This window comes from Zootoca vivipara, chromosome Z2 (assembly GCF_965207765.1).
Source record: "Zootoca vivipara chromosome Z2, rZooViv2.hap1.1, whole genome shotgun sequence".
NCBI classification, from domain to species: domain Eukaryota; kingdom Metazoa; phylum Chordata; class Lepidosauria; order Squamata; family Lacertidae; genus Zootoca; species Zootoca vivipara.
In genome coordinates, this window is record NC_142585.1 from 10,031,222 (window position 1) to 10,048,660 (window position 17,439).

A 17,439-nucleotide genomic window follows, 5' to 3' on the forward strand; every position below is an offset into this window, starting at 1 on the left:
GAGAATAAGATTAGCGACTATTTTTTATTTTTTTTACTAGCAATAGACAGGGAGTGATAAGGGGGAGGAAAAGAATAAAGATGTGATATCTAGGGAAATAATTGGGATGGGGGTGGGGTTAACAAGAAAGAAAGAACCCTACAGCAGAGACCAAAGAAGGGAACATAGAGAAGAATCAGAGATGAAAGATAAGCTGGAGCTGAATGAGCTTGTATGAGGTAGGTTAGGCCGACATGCCCCTGTCTAAGTTCCCTGTTTGCACACAGAGCTTTTTGCACAAGAAAAACTGAGGTTGTGGGTGAAACACAAGTACCTATGGACATTTGATGCTTCTGTCCAATCCTTAACTTCTTGCTTTGCTCCTAACCTCCTGAATCATGACTCCTGAGCTTTATGTCTGCCGCATGGCTACTTGCCTGAATAATGATCTCTTTATTACTTCCAAGTAAGAGTCTCTGTCTGCCTGTTTTAGGACGGAGGAACCAGGACACAACCATTGTCTGGCCTTTGGAGAAGATTAAAGTAGACACATGAAAGCTACCTTCAAGTATCTGAAGGGCTGTCACACAGAAGAGGTTTTTCCAGAAGGCCAGACTACTGCCAACAGGTGGAAATAGCAAGAAAGCTGACTTTGATGAAACTTCCAAACAGTAAGAACAGTTCAATGGTGAAACTGACTGCCTTAGTAGATTCTGGGCTCTCCTTTGATGAAGACACTTTAAGTAAAGCATGGTTATCTGTTAGAATGCTGTCATTTTATACTACATTACAGATTCTTCACTGAGCAGGGGTTAAACTGCTCCTTCCAGGTCTACGGTAGGATACTATGACTCTGTGATTTTAGATGCATTGGGAATGGGTTATTTTGCATTGATCCAGTAGGAAATTAAGAGTCATCTGACTCAAGTGTGGCCATATAGATTGTGATGACTCTTTTGTTTCGAATTTTGCTAGGGTTCCAGCTTATTAGCTCTAACATCCTCCATAGCGCAGAATCAAACTCTATGAATAATGCATGGGATCCTGGGAGGCAGCTGTGAAATCCAATTAGTTTAGCTGAAATTTGCATATCAATCAAGGACAAAATATTTCTTGCTCAGCTGCTGCAGAAGTAGCCTTTTAAGAGATTCAGGGTGCACACTTGCAAATTTTGCAGGCAGTTGTAAATAGCACTAGCTTTATTTAAACGCTGGGAACTTTAAAAAAAATATACACAAGTCATCTGGGGGAGGGGGAACTTCTGCACTGGATGCACAAGTATCAGTTGACAGCCAGGTACATGGAGTGAGTAAAGTTAAGGCTGGGAGGCTAGTTTGGTGCTAAAGAATTCTGTCCTGAGGGGAAGTTAGGAGAGGAGTCAATGTGGCCCTAAGTGAGAGGGTGGGGGCTAAGTGTTGGTGAGGGTGTTTGTTATGATTTAGTGCCTAGAGCCCCAGATAGCATCATTCTTACCTCAGTTTGTTTGGATCTTCAGTTAGGAGAAGGCCAGTGGCTTGCTCCAGAATTCTGCTCTCACAATGACCAACTAGATGCCTCTGGGAAACCTTCAAGCAGGATTTGAGCACAAGAGCAATTCTCCCCTCCTGTGGCTTCCAGCAACTGGTATTCAGAAGCATTGCTGCCTCTGACTATTAGAGGCAGAGCACATTCAGGCTAGTAGCTATTGATGACCTTCTCCTCCATGGATTTGTCCAATTGTCTTCTAAAGCCATCCAAGTTAGTGGGCATCCCTGCCTCTTGTGGGAGTGAGTTCCAGTTTGTGTACTGCATGAATAAGGTCCGTCCCCACCCCCTTTTACCTGTTCTGAATCCTACAGCTTCACTGGATGTTCATGAGGTCTAGTGTTATGAGAGAGGGAGAAAAACTTTTCTCTATTCACTGACAATTTGTTGATGATTTGTTGGCTGGCACCAAGAAGTTGGGTGGAGCATGATATGGGTTGAGGGAGTGGGGGGTCCATGAGTGCACTGAAGTGACTGCATGCTGTGGGAAGGGAGGGGTTGTGTGATAAATGGTACTAAAACGTAGGGACCAAGAAATAGCGTGTTCTGTGAAACTTCCTCCCTAGTAGTGTGCTGAGGATGGCCACCTAAATCTTGCATCCCTAATTCACTCAGCTAATGTTTATTTTGTATCAGTTGCCCTTGTCCTGGAAAGCCAGACCAGCAGGCGTCCTAAATTATCCCCACCCCCAGACTGTTTGTTTTGTTTTGTTGTTAATTGGGGGGGGGATGAAGAGTTAGTGAGAGTACCCTTTAATCCCCTAGCTTCTGAAACCTTTCCTTTGGCTCTCTTCCTGCGATGAGATTTTGCTGATTTACAGCACAATTGAAATCCAAGATCCGCTGGGGTGATGCAGTTTGGATTTGGCAAATCTTGGGCTTTATTAGATCAGCCAGGGTTCAGCTATATCTACACTGGTGTAAATTCCTCATGCTCGCTGAGGCAGAGATACTGAGTCCCTCTTGACTCAGTTAACATACAACAGCATAGGTCTCCCCAAAGGCCCGTGTTGGGGTGGGGCAAGGTAATGGTTAGACTGATTCCAAACTCTGTTCATTACAGCCATGTGGCCTCATTCCAAATCCTTAACACTCGGACCCACACTCATCTGATCGCTCAGACAGGACTCATGGTTGGAATTTGAGTATCTAATTCCAGCTTGGACTTTGCTGACTTCCTATAGTTAGGATTCATCACTTACATGTTTTTGCTTGCTGATTGATCTATGGACATTTTATTGTACTCTATGGTAGTTTTAATATGTTGTTCAACAGAGCTGTTTTTCTAGAGAAAATGTTGCTGGAACTCACCATGAACACCTCCCTTGTTCTCTTATAATGGCAACAGTGCCCACCTGAGAGGAGCAGGAACTGAGTTCTGGTGAGTTCTGGCTGAAAAAAGCCCTGCTGTTCAGCATTTTGGGGAGGTTTGGGGTGAGAAAAAGGTGTTATATGAATAAATTGGATTAATAATTCTAATAATACTGCAATGTAGGTTTTCCACACATGTTTTGGGTTTGGGGTAAGACTTTGCTCTGTGCTGATTATGGTAACATCACACAGACACTCCTTCTCCATGCAGACTTGCAACAGGAAAAGCTTCACAGTGGCATTGTGTAGGCAATCCTAAAGCCATCCTTTGGCCATTTATAAGACCTGGCTGTTTTCCAGCGGAAGGAAAATGAATCAGTTTCAGCCTAAGTGCCTTCCCCCCCCCCCAGTGACCCACAGAAAAAGGCTTCTTAACATCCCTACGGGGCTTAGCAATCTGAGCCCAAGGTGTGGGGGCAGGCTTAAAAAAATAAAATAGAGATGGAAAGGTTGTGCAGAGAATTGACTTAGCATGCTGGCTGATTGTGTTTGACCCCAAAGCCTTTGTCTTCTTTGTTTGGTGATGTGGACTTAGAAGGTTTTCTGGAAAAGCAGACCAGACATCAAATTCAGAACTATGAGTCTGTTATACACGGAAGAATGATAAAGCAACTGGAAAATGGGGGGGGGCACAATGGCTGCGTCTGTTCTGCAGGCACTTTGATTGGTAGAGCATGAGACTCTTAACATCAATGTTGTGGGTTCAAGCCCCATATTGGGGGGAAAGATCCTTGCACTAGATGACCCTTGTGGTCCATTCCAACTTTACAATTATATGATTCTATGACTCTGTGCATTTGTGTGTACTGTGATGAGGTCTGAGAGCCGGTGTTGTGCAGTCAATAGAATGTTTCACTACAGACTCATCCCCAGTCCCATTTGCCCTGTCACTTTCCCTTTGGGGAAAACCCACTGTTTACTGCTGAATTGAAGCAAATATCAATTGGGTTCTCCCTGGACTGAAGATTTAGCACTAAAGAGTGGGTTTTCCAGGGGAAATGATGCAGCAAAGGTAAAACTGCTCAAACTCTTGCCTAGAAAGCACAGAATAAATGGGAAACTGCTCAGATCTGTGCTTTCTAGGCACAGGGCAAGCAGAAGTGTGGACAAGTTCATGGCATGCCCATGAAACACTGTGGCGTAACCTTGACATGGTAATAGTAAGGTTGTTCCTTTGGGGCGAACCATCCCGAGGCAAGCTATCCTGCAGAAGGCATGAAATAAACATGGAAACAAAAGCAATAACAAATAATGGGGGGAGTTATTTGGAGGACTAGTTTGACATCTCTTAATCATAAAGCAAATGACCGTGAAGTCCATTCATCTTTAAGGGTGAGCCATAACTGCTCTTGAATAGCAGTTGGCCACCACTGCCTGCCTCTTACGGTAAGGTAAAGGGACCCCTGACCATTAGGTCCAGTCGTGACCGACTCTGGGGTTGCAGTGCTCATCTCACATTATTGGCCGAGGGAGCCGGCGTATAGCTTCCAGGTTATGTGGCCAGCATGACAAAGCCACTTCCGGCGAACCAGAGCAGCACACGGAAATCCCGTTTACCTTCCCACCTATTTATCTACTTGCACTTTGATGTGCTTTTGAACTGCTAGGTTGGCAGCAGCTGGGACCGAACAATGGGAGCTCACCCCGTCGCGGGGATTCAAACCGCTGACCACCTGATCGGCAAGCCCTAGGCTCTGTGGTTTAACGCACAGCGCCAACCGCTTCTTACGTTATGCAACCCTAAATTATAACCATGCCATTAGCTAATAATGGGTTGGTATGTATACTTTGCTACCCCAGAACTGTGAATGGAAAGGAATGGATCCCAGTGAGATTCTCTAGCAACTACTGCAGTTACTAGCTATTATTGCCACATTACCACCATGCATTTAAAGTACATGTGAAGCACATCCCCCACCCACAAGGATTGGGGATTTTAGTTTTTCAAGGGTGCTGGGAATTGCAGTCCTGTACAGGAGGTAAACTACAGTTCCCAGGATTCTTGTGTGTGTGCTATAAATGCACGGTGTGTATGCATTCTGAGTAGTAGTATAGCACTGAGCACTAATGCTATTATATTATCTCTCCTCTACCTAAACCTGCTGCAAACCTAGCTTTTACAGCAGGGCACTTGGCCTCTATGAAGACCTGTGCTGTGCTCTATAGGGAAGCTGTCACACACACAAAAGAATCATCATGTTCTACTTTCTCGTCTTAAATTGCCAATTCTCCGTTTGAATTACCATCTGAACTTTTTATCCTCACCCTAGCAGGGGCCTGGAGACAAGAAGTCTGCTCTTCCTCTCTCTTGTCAGCTTGAGCCTCTTCTGACATGAATCTGAACTATTTAGGCATTCAGCTTAGTCTGAGGCAACACCAGAGCCAGTGAGGCAGGGAAACAAGACCAGAGACATTTAAAGGACATTTGCTGGGTTCTGTTTCACTCTTGTGAGCTGTTATCCTGCTTAATCAAAAATCTTCTTTGGACACCATAGGGCATGATAATGTGCTTTCAGTGCTGGATGCAAATGACTTTTTGAGGTGCTGTGCACATTGAATTTACCTGCACATTGCATCATTCCCATCCCACACTATTTGTCAATCTGAAACACATCCTGTGGGAATTGTTGTAATTCGTTGTCTGCCGAGAATGGACTTCTTGAGTGCTCTTTTTCTAGAACCAGAACTCACCATGAACACCCCCTACCTTGTTCTCTAATAATGGCAATGACTCTCACCTGAGAGGTGCAGACACTGAGTATCAGTGAGTTCTGGCTGAAAAAAAAGAGAGCCCTGGACTTCTCAAGCATTTTCTATGTACATGTGTACACAGAGAGGACTTCCTATTGAGGCCACTCCCCCTTATCATGTTTAACTTGTCTGTGAACAAAACAGGCAAAACAGGAAGCAGCGTAGTAACTTAGCTGCCTCCATATCCCATTATGTATCTTCTGTATAAAGGTAAAGGACCCCTGGATGCTTAAGTCCAGTCAAAGGCGACTATGGGGTTGCAGAACTCATCCCGCTTTCAGGCCAGCGTTTGTCCACAGACAGCTTTCCAGGTCATGGGCCAGCAGGACTAAACCGCTTCTGGTGCAACTGGACACCATGACGGAAACCAGAGCACATGGAAACGCTGTTTACCTTCCCGCCACAGAGGTACCTATTTATTTACTTGCAGTAGTATGCTTTCAAACTGCTAGGCTTGCAGGAGCTGGGACTGAGCAACGGGAGTTCACTCTGTTGTGCAGATTCCAAATGCCAGCCTTCCAATCAGCAAGCCCATGAGGTTCAGTGGTTTAGACCACAGTGCCATCTGCATCCCATATCTTCTGTATATCAGTTTATTGACACAACAGTGTGTGTGTGTGTGTGTGTGTATAGGACTCGGCTATACAGCTGCAAATAAAACATTTCAAGTGTGTTTAAAATGCAATATACAATGTGGCACAGATGGCGATGGTGAGCCTTATGGAAAATTAAATGCATTTTTAAAAACGCTTTTTAAAAAGCATTTTCATAACAGTTTTTATATGTGTGTAGAGTGCCTGTAGAAACACAAACTGAGCAGAATAGAGAGCAGAATGAAACACAAACTGAGCAGAATAGAGAGAGTTTGAAAGCATGCCTACCTATGTGTACATGGATAGCTCCTGCCACTTTGGGTGATGTTATCGTACAAATGTGTGTACAATCTTAAATCACAATGTACAAAAATGCACCAGGGAAACCTCCCCCCCCCCACCCCAATGCTAAGTATGTAGACAGGCTCAATATCTGGAAAACAAACAAACAACATTTTTAAAGAAAAGGGGGCAGGGGGCTCAATCTGTACCAGAGAAATCTGCAGTCTTCCATATGTTGCTGGTCTCCCTTAGTGATCAACTCCCAGTGACCCTGGGTCGCAAAGCTAACCCAAGACATTTTAACACCTGAGGTGGTCCCAAAATGCCCCCCCTCCTGGGAAGAAGGTGTGAGGGAAGATCTACATCAGGAGAAAGCGGGGGAGGGGAGAGATCAACCTGTTGCCTCGCCTTGCCGTATGGGTGGGCTGTCCGTGTTCCTAGCTAGCACAGAGTGAATCCTCTACTCAAGGCTACTCTCTCCCTTTAAAATCCACAGCTGCTACTGGACAAAGGATGAATAATATACCCACCCATTATCAATTAGCTGCCAAATTTTCCTGGGGTCTCCTTAGGTAGTGAGGCAGATCAAGCATGAGGGTATTAAAATACAAAGAGGTTATGCCAGGTTTATGGAACAAGTTCTAAAGTTTACTAAAACGGGGGGTGGGGGTGGGGTGGATTTTTTTATTTTTATTTTTAAAGAAAATGTTGCGTATCACCAGGAGCTGTATGAAAGCAATAAAAGCCCAGAAGCAGAACCTGCTTCCAGGCCGGCTAATGATGCAAATGTTGCAAGTTGGTATTATGCTGCCTGTCCAAATATTTCATCATCTCTTCCCTTTGAAAATATGCTGCTGTGTTTATTATTGAATCTATACTCTGTGAATGAAGAAAGGGGGTTGGGGAGCATAGATAGTTAATAGCATTTCTCGATTTTAATGAAGGAAAGTCAATTCACCTTGACAGAAATTCCTCTGGACTAAATGAGATTGAGCTATGTGTTCTCCCCTGAGAAATTCCCCATGGTAATTTCATTACAGGAAGAGAGTGCTGTGTGTGTGTTTAAACCCTCCCAAAGTCAAACTCTTTTGCAATTGTTGTTTGAGCTAGACATAGATTGTATGCATTACTCCGTAGTGGATTTCATCTCCTTTCAATGAGCTTGAGAAGTCAGATTTCAGATTGTGATACTGAGCAGCAACATTCATAGAGTAAGAACAGTATACTTGAAGCGCAGATGAGATAATAGTAATAATAATTTATTTTTTTTGTACCTGCCCATCTGAATGGGTTGCTTCGGTCACTCTGGGTTTATATTCCAACAGAATACAAACACATGATACACCACACATTAAAAGCTTCTTGATTCAGGGCTGCCTTCAGATGTCTATGGAAGGTTGTATAATTATTAATCTCTTTGACATTTGGCAGGAGGGTGTCCCACAGGGCGGGTGTCACTAGCGAGAAGGCCCTCTGCCCGGTTCCCTGTATCTTGATACTACCTGCATGTGGGGTTCTCTGATAATACACAGGATTCTCAGTGTCTTTATTTTTTTCTTCTCTCTTGTTTTCCACCTAGGTGTCCATTCTTATTTAATCTGGAATCGGCATCTTCCATTCTCTCACTTTATATGGAGAATCCAGACCATGTAACTGCTAACCTCCTACACCTCAGCTTTGTTCTGCATTTTCTCAAATTCCATAAACTAAGCTATGACCTCTTCTAAATGTATGTGTCTATGAAACTGTTCAGTGCTCTCTTCAATGACTGGCAGTGGCTCTCCAGTGATCTCAGACTGGGATGTTTCTCACTCATACCTGCAGATTCCAGTGATTGAACATGGGGTCTTCTGCATACCAAACATGAACTCCTGTGCTACAGCAAGCAAGAAAGAAAAGCAGTAAGTCAAGCCCTAACCTTCACCCATCAATAACAGGAACAGGCTCATGTAGGGTTTCCCAAATGTGGGTCTCCAGCTGTTTTTGGACTACAACTCCCATCATCCCTAGCTAGGAGGCCCAGAAGTCAGGGATGATAGGAATTGTAGTCCGAAAACAGCAGGAGACCCAAGTTTGGGAAACCCTGCACTAGGGGACAACCAGTAGCACCAAGACCAATGTAAATCAATAAACAAGATTAAAATTCTATATAAAAAACTTGGGAAATAAACAGGTCTTCACTGGGGGATAGAAAGATGATCAGGTAGGTGCCTGATGGCTTTGAATGAGGATTAGATAAATTCATTGAGAATAAGGCTAACTGTGGTTGCTAGCCATTTCTGTCTCCACTGCTGGAAGCAGAATGCTCCTGAATACCTGTTGCTGAAAATCATCAGAGCCCTGTTGCCCTCAGGGCCTGTTTGGGCATCTGGTTGGTCACTGTGTGACCAGGATGTTGAACTAATTGTCCTTTGGCCTGATCCAGTAGAGCTCTACTTAAATTCTTAAGTGCCAGATATAATACAATAGCAATGCCCAATCCCAGTTACTAATTAGGCAGCCACATTCTGAGTTAACTGAGTTTTCCAAAGAGTCTTCAAAGGCAAATCTAACAGCCACAGTTTTGCTAGCATAAGCAGAAGGGAATGGCCCTAATGACCTTTGAATACTAGTGTGATGCTGAATATACAGTGTTGCATCCCTTGATATTCAAGGAATCCACTTTATAATCCAAACTGATAATGGGCTGCAGTATTCCAGGGTAGCTAAATCAATGCTGTGAACAAGTAAACCTCTGAATACAGAGAGGATTATAAGAGATTTCCCTTACACAAGCTGGGGATTTGGAACTGATCTATCACAGTAATTTCCAATGTTATGCCTGCAATCCTATGCAGACTTGCCTAATAATAAATCACTTTGAACTTAGTGGGTCTTATTTCTGCTTGATCATGGGTAGGATTGGGGTGTATGTTCCCAGTTGTTGGGTTCTTTTACATTATATTCTGAATGTCCAAAATCCAAATGCAACACCATATTTGTTTTAAATAAGCCTTTCTCAACTTTAGGTCTCCACATGTTGTTGGATACAAACCCCATCATCCTTAGGTAACTGGACAAGTGGTCAGGGATGCTGGGAGTTGTAGTCCAACAACATCTGGGGACCCAAGGTTGAGAAAGGCTATTTTAAATAGCATTATGTGGTGATCAGCACCATGGATAGCACTGTTCCATGTCATTCTGGTCCTATATGATCATAGAGATAAACAGTGTTCATCTGTGTGATATGGGTATGGGAAGGGTAGCTGCATGGTTTGGGTAAGGAAAGCTCAATGTTATACAGGAAGGAACATCAGCAAAGCATTTTGGAATGAATGTTCCCAAAGAAAAGCATTGTACAAATGTTCCATCTTGCTCTCCCTCAAATAAATCACAAGAGGCTTTTGTAACAATTAAACTAAGTAGAAATGGTGGCTTTAAAGTAAAATTAGACAAGTTTGTGGAGGATCATGGAATTAAATAGCTGTTAGCATGATAGTTGCATGGAGCGCCCAACATCAGGAGCAGTATGCCACTGAATAAGTGACTGGAGGTGGCAACAGCAGGGTGGGCAATGACTTTATGCTCTGCTGAAAAGCTTCTCAGCAAGCATCTATCTAACCAGCTATGGGAAATGGGTGGCTACACTGACATTGCTTTATCAAGGCTACTCCTTTTGTTGGCATCTGTCTGTCTCAGGAGACAATGGAGGAGTGAAAGCTTAGCCCTGAGATCACCAACCTGGCACCCTTAGATATCCTGGTGGTGCTCAGCAAGACCCACTGTCCATTTTTGTCTGCATTTTATTTGTTTTGCGGTGTATATTGGTGCTTTGCCTGTTTATTAGGTTCTGCCAGTTTTTTGTCTGTGAAGTGGGTAAGCTGTGGTTCTTAGATTTTCAAATATGCCACCAGACCTAAAAAGTCGAGGAGCCTTGGCATAGGCACAAGCAGGTGCATGGACATTCTCATTACAGACAATCAGAGTAACTCCTGGGTGTCTAATTGTGGGGCCAGACAAGGTGCCCAACACTGGGAGCAGGGCCAAGAGCAAGTGCCCCACTGCTCTGCACTTGTCTGATGTCCCCTTCCACCTTAGGATGCTATTAGCTCCAAGGTGGACTAATAAAATCCCTCAACAACTGTTTGAGGTTTTACTGCAGGACTGGGGAACGCTTTTTAACTCAAGGGCCACATGCCTTCCTAAACAACCTTCAGAGGGACACATGCCAGTGGTGGGTGGAGCAAGAGGCAAAAGTGGGCAATGGACATACTGTAATTTTTTACCTTTTTGCAGTAGGCTGATTCCTAGGCACACTGTCACACCTTTCCCTATTCTCCACCCAGACAAGAAAGAGTCGTTTTCATAGCTGAAGAACGGATTCCACCCAAGCAGAACAAACAAAATAATGTGTGTGTGAAAAAGTGGAGGCTGTTAGCTAGGAAGATATTTGAGCACCAGATAAAGGGGCCTGGAGGGTAACATCTACACCCCAGGCTGGAAATTCCCTTCCCCTGCTTTCTCTTGTACATAGGAATAGGGATAGAATCATAGAGTGGGAAGGGACCCTGAGGACCATCTATTCTAACCCCATGCGTTACAGGAGTATGTTTCCTTTATTTTCTGTCCAATCACAAAGCTATGTTCATTACTACACAAGCTTCAAATTTTACATGCAAGTTATGTTATAATTTTCCCTCTTTGACTAAACTAAGCTGGCAGGAAAACTGGGTCAAAAAAAGATTTTAAAACTCGGAATGGTTAAGCAACATGCTTTTTTGGGTCACCCAAAACCTGTACTGAAATTGAAAGTGTTGTTTTGTGAAGCACAGCACCAATAAATTGGTTCTTGGTCATGTGAAGCCCTTATTTTCTAGTCTTGCATCCCACAGTTTTTTGCGGGAAAGAGAGGTTTCAGTACAACTGCTAACTCAATGCCCAAGCAATGACGTATATTTATGGGAGGTGATGGCCATTGTAAAAATGCTTCCTAGCTGTCTACAGCCTTCAAAGGAACCGCAAGCTGAACAAACACAAAAAACGGGTTGTGCCTTCCACAAAAACAAACAGCAATTTGCAGTACGGGGGGGGGGGGACTTTTAAAAAGTAAGCGTACTTCATATGGACAACATTACTATTACGGTTACTGCTTAAAAGCAAAGTTTGTCAATCACCTGATGACACAATGATACCTGTCAATCATGATGACATAACATGATTTTTATTGTATTTTTGGCTGCATTATTTGATTTCAAAAATGCCTTGGGCCCCACTGTGATCCCGATCAGAATCCACCCCACCTATTTGTAGTGGGAATAAAGTGCAGTTGGCGGCAATGGCTCATTCCTCCTGTCATACATCTGTGGTTGCCGAGTTCCTGTCCCAAAATATGACAGCAACTCTCACTTGAAAATAAGGAAGGGATATTTATTCAGGTGAGTGGCAGCACAAGCTCAGCAGCAAGCATGGAATGTCAAGATTCCAAGGCTCATGAACAAGGCAAAAATTTCACAACCAAATGGAAGCTACAAAGTTGTCCCAACAGTAGACAAGCCCTTCCCTCACAGCCTTTAATAATGAAGCAGGGCGAATCCACTTACAAGGTTCTCTCTCGCTGGATTCTAGACACATCAGAGAAGTGTTTCAGTTAAACGCCTTGTAAACTTTGTACGAGAAATCGGCAAAAACAGAACTCCATAGCCCCATCTGGTGTCAGAGTGTTATAATGTATATACAGTGCATATAAAGCTCTTTTTCTTTGCCAGTGTAGCTGAGTCCCCTGTCCCTAGGGTTCTGCACTGTAGATTACTCCTCAGAGAGTTGCAATTCCTCACTACCTTTAACGAATGGCAATGTCCTGAATTCTTTGAGGTGGAGGAATGTGCTTCAAAGGTACGGTATGGCCAGCCACAGTCCTGACCCAGCTTCCCTACCCCCCCTTTTCCATGCTGGCTACATACCAACCAGCCACCAGGTACACAGGACTGCACTATGTGATGAGCATGCCAGCCACCTTGAGAAAGCCAGTAGTAGCCAGTGCTGCTTGTTAGATCCCTTGGTCCCCCTATTGCGAAAGACAGAGATTGGATAGGGGTGGGGGAGAATGAACCCCAGTACAGGAATAAAAGGAAGCTGGCTTATACCAAGTCAGACCACTGGTTCATCCAGCTCAGTAATGTCTACTCTGACTGGCAGCCGATCTCCAGGGTATCAGGCTGGGGTTGGGGTTGAACCTGGGACCTTCTGCATGCAAAGCCGATGCTCTTATTACTGAGCTGTAACCCTTCCCATAGAAGGGCAGGCTGAGCTCAGTGGGGCATTGGCCTAATGGACCAACCTCCACTATTTGTTCTCTTTCCTTTTTTTTTAATAAAAAAATAGATTATTCAAAAAACATTTATTCAAAAGTAACAATACATTTTTATTCAATATATTCCCCTCCACAGACACCTCTGTGATGATGGTGGCATTAAAATATCCTGTTCTTCTTCAATAAAAGAGAAAAGCGGAGACACGATCTGGCCTTCCTTCTTTCATTTCTTTTTACCCCACCCCACCCTCCTTTCCCCATCTCACTCCTCCCCAACCTACTCTTTTTAGAAATGCAGTTAGATTGTACACAAGAGGAAGTAGATACTGTGCAATGTGTACCGGACATCAAGCTATGTGGTGTTTGAGGCACCATAAACCCCAAGTTCCTGATGTACAGGCTGATAACCTGACCTGGAGGTCCAGCCAATTTCTTTTGAATCCAGTTCTAAGGCATTATTAACACACTCCCCAGAGCACCGAGAAGTCTCCGAGTTCCAGCCACGTCATCTCTGAGCAAGCAGTAACAGGAGTAAAGAGCTAGAATTGTGATGTCTGCCTAAAGTGTGCTCTGGTTGATGTATGGTTGGGGTGGGGTAAAAAGCTAGAGGAGAGCAGTTCATAACTGCGGCCCTACCGGTAGGTGGGACTTTCAAATCAGAATGCCAACAGTGGGGCCTGAACAGTGGGACCTTGAGCTGGTGCGGCACCTAGGGAGTCATGTGGGCAGCGCCTAGGACACCATCCTCTTCCCTTGTGAGTAATGCTGCTGTAACTGCATCAACCACACTGACTTGTTTCCCTGTTGAATTAAGAAAGGAGCTTGGTGCAACTTACTCTCATGTAAGTAGACAGAAGATTGCAGGCAGCAGCAGACATCATTCACCAAAGTAGAAATCATAGCAATTGCTCCAAGGTCATACAGTGGGCTTAAGGGTGAGGTTTTGAACCCAGGCCTCCCAGGCCCTAACCTGTACATTGCAGTACCTCTGTAAATCACAGTACAATATACCATATTTTTCCATGTATAACACACACACCCTGTGTATAAGACGACCCCTATTTTGGGGGACTCCAAATTAAGAAAATAGGGAGAGTGACTGGAGTTGTTAAGCTTTCTTTTGGGGGGGGGGGGTTGCCCAGAGTTGTTGAGCTAACTGCTTAGCATACCAGAAATATGCAAAACAAACCTCCATAACACTCTTGTGGAACTGTAGAACATAGAATATGTTTTATCTGATAAATTTCATGTTTGCTTTCATGTTTGCTTTCTCCCACAAAAAGAACCATTTTGACACCCAAAATAGAGCTCTTTCTTCAAACAGACTCTGCTACTCACCACCACCAATACCCTGAAACAATGCTACACCCAGGGTAATGTCATAGACATAGAACAACACAGCAGGGGACAATCCTAACTGGCAAAGAGAAAAGAAAGATTCTGACTTTAGGCTAAAGTGGGGGTGGAGGCACAAAGAGTAGGATAAGTTAGTTAAGATACTGTAGATGAAAACTATGAACACATAAGGAAGGGAAGGAATGCTCTGACCTGAGAATTAAACTGAGGGAGAACATTGTGAGAACAGGATGCTGGGACACTAGACTGTGTGATGGCCTGAGGCAGATTCTTCGCACAGCAGGGAGGAGGAACCTATGGCCCTCCAGATGTTCTTGGACAATCACGAGGTGGGAACACCTTGATTTTCGGCTGAAAGGGGAGAGGGGGTAGGCTAGGTGAGAGGACGGGAAGCCAACGCAAAATATGATTTGGGGGGGGGGAGAATAGGCGGTCACGTGCAAGCTGTAAAGGCGGCAATGCAAAAGACTGGGGTGGGACAGGAGTATCCTGAAGGGAGGAGTGTGGGGGGGGGAGAGAGAAAGTAAAGGGATGCCAAAGCGAAATATGGGGCGTGCGGGCCAGCGAAGAGGAAAACGACACGGCGGGGCTTTAGGGTTCGTTCGCTTAGTGGCAGTGCACCCGCCCCACGTGCAGAAGGTCCCGTGTTCAACCCCCAGCGGCGTCTCCCAAACCCCGCAGAGCTACTGCCAGCCAGTGCAGACATCACTGAGCTTAGTTGGGCTCGGTATAAGGCCGAGATCGGGGCGGGGTGGGCTGCTGCCGTCGTCGCAGACGGGTGTAAGCTAGACCAGGCCCGCCCCTTCTTTTGCTCAGGCCGGACTCTGCACCCATTGTGTGCCTCTCTTCTCCCCCACCTCGGGCAGCCCCCTTGTAGCAGGGGCCCAAAGGGCCCCAATTAAGGTGATAATGTAAATCCCTATAAATCCTAGAATATGCTTATAATAGTGAATTATGGGAACTTGTTGCTTTAAGAAACTGATGATCTAGCAAGATGCCGTTCTTTTACCAAAACAGAAGGTCAGCTAACACGCAAATCACAAAGATATAATTAATAAGCTAGAACACAAATTGTTACATAGTACACGTAACACAGGTTCCCAACACGCATACTATCTCACAATGTAACGTATTATTGAGAATCAGAGGCCTAGCTAGCAATCCTTGGCCTAGTTAGCAATGCTTACTGCGCATGCGTATTAGATTAGGTAATGACATACGTATTAAATATGAAATGAGACAATGATTAATATTAAAATATTAAATGATGTAATGCTTTATGTGATTGGTTAAATCAAAATCCTTTGTCTGAAATGTTATAAATTCCTGCCCGACCTTTGGGCGGGGTTGCAGTATTTCGAAAAGATTCAACTGTAACCTTATTGCTTTGCAATAAACATAATGGACTCCTAACTCCTCTTGTCTCTGAGTTTTATTGGCTAACTCAGAAGATAAGCCATTTTTGGCTTACAACACCCTCACGGCAGGGCCTGGCGGTGCGAGGGCGAGAGAGGGGCCAGGACTACTGAGAGGAGGGGGCGGCCTGGTACGGGCCTTCCCCAGCCTAAGGGGACCAACCTGTGAGGCGAGGCCGCCGCCGCCACCCCAAGACGCTCCTTCCCTCTCCCTCTCGCTTCCCGAGCCAGAGACTGTGCATGCGGGATAGAGGGGAGCGCCCTGGAGTGGCTGGGGAAAATACTGTAGTCCTGGGAGAGGGAAGGAAGGGTGCTCACCACTTGCATAGCCAGCAGGTGGCAGTGGCGGCGGAAGCTGCAGCAAGGGCGTTGATGCTTTGCGAGCGCAAGTCACTCAAAGGAGAAGGGGAGGGACGCCACGCCCTGAAGGCGGGGAAACTGTTAAGCGAGGTGGTGTCGTCCTCCGGAGTTGTCGCTACCTTCATTCATTGTTTCATTCATTTATACGTACCCCGCTTTTCTCCCTGAAAGGGACTCGAGGCGACTTACAGTTACAACAGGAACAGCTAAAAACATTGGGGAGGGAGGGAAACAATTAAACCATAACAGAATTTATATACAGGTGGGTAGCCATGTTGGTCTGAAGCTCCTATCATCCCTGACCATGGATGGAAAGATCTATCAATTTTGTCTTTTACATTTTCTCATTTTTCCTATCTTAAATTTGGTTGTCCACATTTTTTGGACATTTTTTAAAATAAAATAAAAATCCTCATGTCACAAAAATTTGCCAGTATTTTAGTGCAAATATCTCCAGATATGCACATTTTTATATGCAGTTTTGACTACTGTGCAAATTTTAGCAAGTCATTCCCCACAATGCATTGTATCTTTTTGTGCTATTTTCACCATTATATCCGTTCTTATGGAAACTTTCCCCTAATATATGGATTTTCATAAAACTCTGGCTGGTGAACTGCATAGTAAAATGGATGGTTTAGTTGAGATTCCTGCATTTCAGGGGGTTGGACAAAATGACCACGGGGGGGGGGGGTCTTCCAACTCTACAATTCTATCATTCAATGAAAATTTCAAAGCTGTGTTTCAGTTTACATATCATTTGCAGAAGTGTGAGTTTGATTCAGCTTTAAATGAGTTGGGAATCAAATATCTCCCTCCTCCCCTATCCCGGGCCATTGGCCATGCTGACAGGGCCTGATGGGAGTTGGAGTCCAACAACATCTGGAGGACCACAGCTTCCACACCCGCGCCATTGGGGGAAGAGTGATAGTTGTTGAGCTGACTTTGATATTCCCGACTAAGCACGGTATATAAGTGTGTGTGTGCGTGCGTGCGTTTCAGGACTACAAGGTGAGTGCCAGAGAACATGAAGCTGCTGGGCAGATAATAATAAATTTAATTTGTATCCCGCCCTCCCCAGCCAAAGCTGGGCTCAGAGTGGCGATGTCAAAATGATAATCTCAGCAATTTAAGAATGCTTCCTGTGTAGGCTAAGATTTGTTGTGCTGAAAATACACATTGGGAAGAACCCAAATGATATGAGGCAGAGATGCTGCTTAAAGTTACATTTTAAGTAGGCCAGCTGTAGTAGGTATGGCAGTTAGACCAACAGAACAATTAGCTGCATTCTTAATTTTACCTCCCAGCAGAATTTAGCTATAATGTAACATTGGTTTTAAAGGTTGCCTTTCTATTTTAAGGGATGGAAGAAGTAAGGTTATCGAGTTCAGGAATGGCCAGCAGGAAGTGCATACAGCCCATTTCAAGAGACGGGAGTATCCAGACGGTACCGTTAAGACAATGTATGCTGATGGGCGCCAAGAAACGTAGTATGCTTCAGGTCGAGTTAGAGTTAAAG

At 44.5% G+C, this 17,439-nt stretch overlaps 1 long non-coding RNA gene across 4 annotated transcripts; it reads left to right on the forward strand.

Annotated features, from left to right (window-relative positions):
- The first annotated feature begins 271 nt into the window (after positions 1 to 271).
- Positions 272 to 17,409, forward strand: LOC148686564 (uncharacterized). 4 transcript variants are annotated; one of them, XR_015948645.1, is made up of 5 exons: positions 272 to 650; positions 1,475 to 1,777; positions 5,836 to 6,033; positions 8,080 to 8,401; positions 17,282 to 17,409. It is a non-coding gene; the product is annotated as an uncharacterized LOC148686564 (long non-coding RNA). The 4 variants fall into 4 exon arrangements; XR_015948644.1 differs by lacking the exon at positions 17,282 to 17,409 and adding an exon at positions 12,926 to 14,042; XR_015948642.1 differs by lacking the exon at positions 17,282 to 17,409 and having other exon boundaries at positions 8,080 to 9,368.
- The last annotated feature ends 30 nt before the right edge of the window (positions 17,410 to 17,439 follow it).